The sequence below is a fragment of the Anneissia japonica genome, unplaced genomic scaffold, assembly GCF_011630105.1.
Source record: "Anneissia japonica isolate Jap-2015-1 unplaced genomic scaffold, ASM1163010v1 scaffold288187_len55219_cov183, whole genome shotgun sequence".
Lineage (NCBI taxonomy): Eukaryota > Metazoa > Echinodermata > Crinoidea > Comatulida > Comatulidae > Anneissia > Anneissia japonica.
Window position 1 is genome coordinate 22,555 of NW_022733480.1, and position 7,229 is coordinate 29,783.

The following is a 7,229-nucleotide window of genomic DNA, read 5'->3' on the forward strand; positions in this document are numbered from 1 at the left end:
GGAGCCCCCCCCCCCTTTGTACACAGTGTTAATATTTTAAAGCTTATTCTTGAGCCAATACAAATTCTTTCCTAGGATCACTCAAAATGAATACTTCTAAAACATGTAAATATGCATCAGTACACGTTATACATTGGCCTAATAGAACACATAAGCCTAAGCGTGATTTAAAAAAATCTTAAATCCATAATTCTCATGCCAGGTCATTTAAGATAGAAATGCGATACTGTGGTTCAATTTCGTTTTTATCCTCTTCCAAGTTTCTTTAAATTTTTGTTTCATAATACTACTACTAATAGTAATAATAATAATAACAATGATGATGATGATGACGGTAGTAATAATTGATAGTAATATTAATAGCAATAAAAAGTGAAGAAAATTGTGTTAAATGCGAAAAAAAAAAGTTGTGATTTGTTGATCATAATATAGTACAGGTATATATAGTTAAAGCTTAGTAAACTATAGTTAGGCCTAAGTTGTCCTGGATATTAAGTAATTCCCTGATAAAAGATCATGAGAAATGTTTTGGCGTTTCATTTTGACTATAATGGTGATGTGATGATGATGAATTTTACTATATAAAAGTGTCATTTCCGGACATCTAGAGAGGTACTATTTCCTCAAATTTTCTCATTGGGGCCTTCGTGGTTGTGAAATCACGTTTTTGAAGTAGGCCTATGTAAATTACATACTCACAGACAATGTTTTAAAGCTTTGTTTTCTGTGGTTATCACACACACATTAATAAGATCTCTATGGTTGTCAAAAATCCATGATAAAAGATCATGAGAATTTTTTTTTTTTTTGGCGCTTCATATTGACTAATGGTGATGTGATAATGATGAATTTTACTAAAAGTGTCATTTCTGGCCATCTAGAGGTACTATTTCCTCAAATTTTCTCACCTCAGCTCCAACCATTGGGGGGGGGGGGGCTGAGGTGGGTGTCGACTCACAAAATGCCCTCCCCCTCCACCTTTCAAAACAGATCTGTGCCCTTCCCTGGGTATGACATTAAAGTCCATCGAGTCGGCTCCTGATGTATGTCTCAGTGACTGCTGTTTGTTTTTAGGGTGTGATCTGGTTTTTGATGTCCATTTTTCGTGATTTTGACTATTCTGGATAAAGAATGTTTTGAGCAAAGCTGGGTTCAAGGCCCCCACCCCTTCATTTTTTAAGAAAAAAAAAAGAAAAACATATTCAAATTGAAGTGCGAGAGTGTAATTTCCGGCCGTCTAGAAATGTCCTAATCATAAATTTTCTTACCTCAGCCCCAACCATGGTGGGGCTGAGGAGAGTGGTTCCTCAGTCTGTGAATGTCCCTCCCAGCTGGTTTACCTCTCTTTCGAATTCCTGGATCTGCCACTGTTGATTTATTATATAATTATTTTTGCGCTTATTTATAATGCGTCTATTCAATTTTCACTTTATCCTTTCAAACAGTCCTAAGATCGTTCAGAGTGCGCTACTTCACATGGGGATTCGCCTCCCCCCCCTTTTGACCCCGCCGGGATCCTACGTAATTCGCATAACGGCCCCCCCCCCACTTTCAAAATCCTGGCTACGTCCCTGGACCACGGTTGTCCTGAAGGTATAGATTGATTTTAATATGTTGTCCTTTGACTTTGTCAACCCACGGACTATAGAAATAGAAATAGGCCTAATATTAAAGATAATTATTTAGCCAGTTGAAAATCATTTATAAAATAAAAGAAATTGGGAAATCTGGACAGATTTTCGAATTTTGTCCAGGCTCAGCGTTCTTATATTTTTTGTGCCGATTCAGACTCAAAGTATTCATATTTTGTTCTTATTTTAACACACTTTTTAAACATACAACATTATTATTATTCTACAGCAGTGTATTACTGTACTGTATTATAGTACTGTACTGTAAGTGTACACCAACTGCAAATAAGGTACTGGTAAGGTTTGTTGGTTTTTCTACTACTAAAAAATAAAACCCTCACTTGTGGCATTTTAACTTAGCCTTAATTTATTCTTATTTTGTTCTTAATTTTTCCGCAATTTCGACAGCCTCATTCTTCTTATAAAATGTGCTCTTATAAAAAATGTAAGTGATGTTGCTATTAAAACGTACAACGTTACTCGTATCATGATGATCCTTATACAGTATACCCCGTCACGGGTTCAATGGATAGATAGCGTATACATACAGTATAATTATGCTTATACCTCTGTATATGTTTTCTGTCGATGCCAAGAATAAAAATGTTGATTAATTTGTTTCAAATGCTTCTAGTTGTTTGAATCAGCTCATTTACAGTCCTTTTAATCCACTCTTTATATCAAACTTTGCTATTATTCATTTAAAAGCAGAATTGATTTTGAATTTTTATTCGTAATGGTTACGAATTTATACAGTAGTATTTTTCATTTGGGAACCAATTTGCTTGTTCTCCATGTCCTCCACTGGTTATTTTTTGATAGGCCCTATCGCTGTGTTCACGGACATATAGAGATCTTAACATGATAAAATGCCTTCAAATTAGTCTACTAGGACGTAAGAAAGCAAATTTTTCCGGGCCCTTCGGCCTGGACCCCGACCAGGGCCCTGGGTGGCCCCCTGGCCCCCAGCCTGGTTGCTCGATGCGATCGCAAAACGCAGCCCCCCCCCCCACATTCAAAAAGCTGGATACGGGCCTGTATAGCCTAGACCTATTACTCCTTTTCCGACAATTTGCACCTTTAACACATTTTCATCTAATTTTTCAAGAAAACCTGCAATGATCATGCCTTCCTGCTATTCTCAATCGACCGATGGCGAACAAGCTAACCACCACCACTAATTTCATCTGCTATTCTGCTGTTATGTAATACTGTACTCCTGTCTCTTATACACATCTAGATGTGTATAAGAGACAGCCGCAGCACCATTCGTAATTTGCGGTTTCCTGATGTCCTTATTTAATCGTTTTTCATTCAAAATGTGCCTCTTGGATTTAATAAGTTCTCATAAGAACCCCTCGATTTTCATCTATTTCCATAAGCGCCCCCTTCGAATAAGCGTCCCGTTTAAATAAGCGCCCCTAAAAAGTGCAAAAAAATATTTTAAGCGCCTGGGCGCTTATTCGCGCGAGTACGGTATTCGGACTGCCACCGACAATCAGCGACCGGCGTCGCGTCGTATAGTGCGCTCACAAAGAGTGGAGTTTGATTTATGTTAAAACTCAGGACCATTAAAAGTTAATAAAACTTTAGCTTAATCTCATCATATAAAGACGATGCGCTATCGTAACTTGCATTTCAGCCCTCCAGTATTATGTAAAAAAGTAAATCTCCGGGTAATGATGGAATCCCCTGCGAATGGTACTTAAGCTTCTCGAATATAAATGGTAATTTTTTTTGTTTATATTTTAAATAAAAGGCTAAATGAAGGGCATGTCCTCTTTTACAAAAACAGGAGGCTATCTCCCTGTTAAACGTCAATCATAAAACTAGAGTCATTAGTGTCTGCAACTTTATTCCAAATTTGGTTCATAATGATCAAAGTGGATTTGTTAAAGAAAGAAAGATTCATTGTGGAATCGATTTGCACCCTATCTGATATACTGTAGTGGATTACAACATTCTTTAACCAGGAAACAAGTTATTTTTAAAATTCAAAAAGGCTTTCGATTTCTTAGAATGGAAATATTTACGCAGTGTAAGCCATGTTCCGTTCAGATTAGCTTTATAGTTGGTTGAATTCAATTATGCTACCGGTGAAAATTTGTTATAAGGCCTATATTTTGTAAAGGTCCCTTCTTGGTCTAGCAACTCCGAAAATATGCATAAAATAGCTGCATTAAATTGTTGACTGAATTTCGACTAAAATCAGAGAGCACAAAATAATATATTTCATCCTTCTCAGACTACCCCTGAATAATCAGGGCCTAATAAACGTTTCGCTATTTAATGTTCTGCAGAGCTTGAAAAGTGTTTGTTGAAGGGGGTAATATATACCCACTGGTTTCTAAATTTTGGCTTTGTTACTTAACGATGTTATGATAGAGCGTTATCGATTTCTTGTAGGCATTGTTTCATAATGAACTATTGACTTTCCTCTATAGTCAATAACCCCCCCCCCCTTCAGAAAATCAAAGCAGAATACAGAAAAGTCATCATTAAAAAAGGGCCATTGGATGTTTATCGGATAGGCATATTTGTTTACAATAGTGTTTGCCAACCTTTTTTATTCGCATTTTAAGAAAGGTTAAAAATCCTTATGGACTTCAAGTCTGAGTCCACTAATTGGCGATGTTTACCAACACGATAATAATAGGACATGATTCGCTGCAAAGCACCATAGAACTTCCATTATCTATACCTGATTTGCAGTAAACTGTTTTTAACATTAATAAGACTAGAAAATAATCTAATATGATTGAATTCCATCTTTATTGTCGAAATTCTTTAAGCCGAGTACTTACTGCGCCCGACCGTCGCGGCCGACTTGACTCATGAAGAACGCAACGCAGGACACGCGCACAACGGATAGTTTTTACCTATCGATTTTCATCTATTTCCATAAGCGCCCCTCAATTTTCCCTCTGTTTTTTTAAGCGCCCCGTTCGAATAAGCGCCCCGTTTGAATAAGCGCCCCTCAAAAAGTGCAAAAAAAATTTTAAGCGCCCGGGCGTTATTCGCGCGAGTACGGTATTCGGACTGCCACCGACAATCAGCGAACGGCGTCGCGTCGTATAGTGCGCTCACAAAGAGTAGAGTTGGATTTATGCTAAAACTCAGGACCATTAAACTCAGGACCTAAAAACGATGCGCTATCGTAACTTGCATTTCAGCCCTCCAGTAATATGTAAAAAAGTAAATCTCCGGGTAATGATGGAATCCCCTGCAAATGGTACTTGAGATTCTCGAATATAATTGGTATTTTTTTTAAATTATATTTTAAATAAAAGGCTAAATGAAGGACATGTCCTCTTTCACAAAAAGTTGGAAGCAACTCCCCAAGCATATCATTGCAATCCAAGACAAGAAAAAGTTCAAGGATGCTGTCATCAGCCATCTCAAAAGCCAATAACTCAGCTACCACCACCCCTTTTCACTTTGCTCCTTTTAGGGGCGCTGATAAGTACCTAACCAAAACCAGAACTATAGATAGGGGGTCCGGGGGCATGCCCCCCAAATTTTTGTTTTCTAGACGCCCAAAATTAACCTCATAGGCGTTTTGGTCGATCAATTATTTATTTTTCTTTCTTTATTTTTTTTTTCTTTTTTCTTAACTTTCAAAAAGTGGGACGGCCCGCCCCCACCCCCGAAATCCGCTCCTGATTATTATATCTTGTACACAAATATTAGCAGTTGCGTTAATAATGGCACAAACTCCAATTACTTCCCAATGGGGTTAGACAAGACAATTCTTTGAGTCCGTATTTTCATATTTTAGCAATTTATCTTGTGAAATTCTGAGGGATGCAGATATGAAAAGTATTTCAGAGAATAACATAGAGATATATTATATCTCTATGTTATTCTCTGAAATACTTTTTTTATATGCAGATGATGCAACATGTACTTTACAAATGAACAATCCGTGCATAATCGTTTGGAGTGTCTCGGGCTTAAAATTTAATGCAAGTAAGCCATAGTCAATGTGGTTGAGACAAATAGATTTTGAAAAGAGAAATAGATTTAGTCGTGTTTTTCGTATAAGTTATGTAGCTGCTAAGAGTTAAATAAAATCTTAAATATTTGGAAAACTAAACAGTTGACTCTGTCAGGTAATATTCCTCTAATTAAAAGGTTTGGGCTTTCTCACTTTATTTCTTCGGCCGCTTTTATACGCTCTCCAATTAAAAAAAATGTGTACTTTTTTGTCGAAAGGTGGCAAGGGTTTCATTAAAAGTGCTTGTTAGTAACATGGAGCATGGAGGACTGAAAATGGTTGATATTAATTCTATGTTAAAAGCTATACAAATTCAATGAACAAATTGTTATAAAATATAATACTCCTTCTTGGAAAGGTCTTTTAAATACTTTCCATATGGTGGAAGTATAATTTTTAATTGTAATATGAAAACAAACAAGGTGTGTGCATTAAGGAATGTTCTACAATTTCATAAAGGCATGTTTGTAGCGTACTTTGAATTCACCAAACTTGACGAGGTTAATGTTATTTGGAACATTAGAATAAATGGCAAACCCTGTCTTTATGTCTCTCTATTTTTTGCTCATGGAATTGGTCAGCGATCTTTATAATGATAATGTACGAGGCATACGAACAGTTGTTTCTTTAAATGGAGATGTGTGATTGCTGAAATTCCACCCAAATGGAGGAGGACACTGAGTCAGGGTTTAATAGAAATTATTGTACAAGAAAACGGCTCCAAATATATCAGGATGGAAGAATGAAAACAAAAACAATTTATCAAATACTGTATTAATTCATTGATTTATTGAATCACTACCTTCCAATCAACATACAATGATGAATCAAATATAAATGAAAATGAGTGGAATTATATTTATTCTTAGCCATTCAAATGTTGCCAAGATACAATATTCTAGGTTTTAATTACCTTGTGACAAATACAAGACTTTTTCGTATGAAGATTATGAAAAAGTTTGTATGTTTATTTTGAAATATGCACAGAGGCATCATTTGTTTGACTGTGATAGGGTAAAACCAATGGACGGGTTTTTAAATATTGAGGCAACAAAACCTAAAATTATACTGGATTACAAATCGATTATTTTGGGGGTAAATATTCTTAACATAGATTTGCTATTATATATATTATCATTAAAAAATGATAGTGGAGTAGATTAGGACATTTTGTAGGTAGATTATAATACTTTAAAGTGTCTTAATTTTAATTTTAAATTTGAAAAAAAAATATTGCCATCGAGAGAAATATAATGTATAAGTTCAATGATAATAAATGGTAGATTATATCTGAAGAATTTGGGAATTTTTGTATCAAGAAAATGTCAAAAGTGTTAAAAAAATGATGTTTAAGTGTTGAAAACATTTGGTTTAAAAGAAGAAGGTACAGTTTTAAAACATTGAGTTGGTTTCCGATATATCATATTGAGCTTTATTTAAGCTTTTATCTCGTCTTTGTTAAGTCTGTGCTTTTATGTTTCCCTGAGCCCAAGATTCTTTTTTTTTATTTTTGAAAATACTAATACAAATATATATATATATATATATATATATGTGTGTGTGTGTGTGTGTGTATATATATATATATATATGTGTATGTA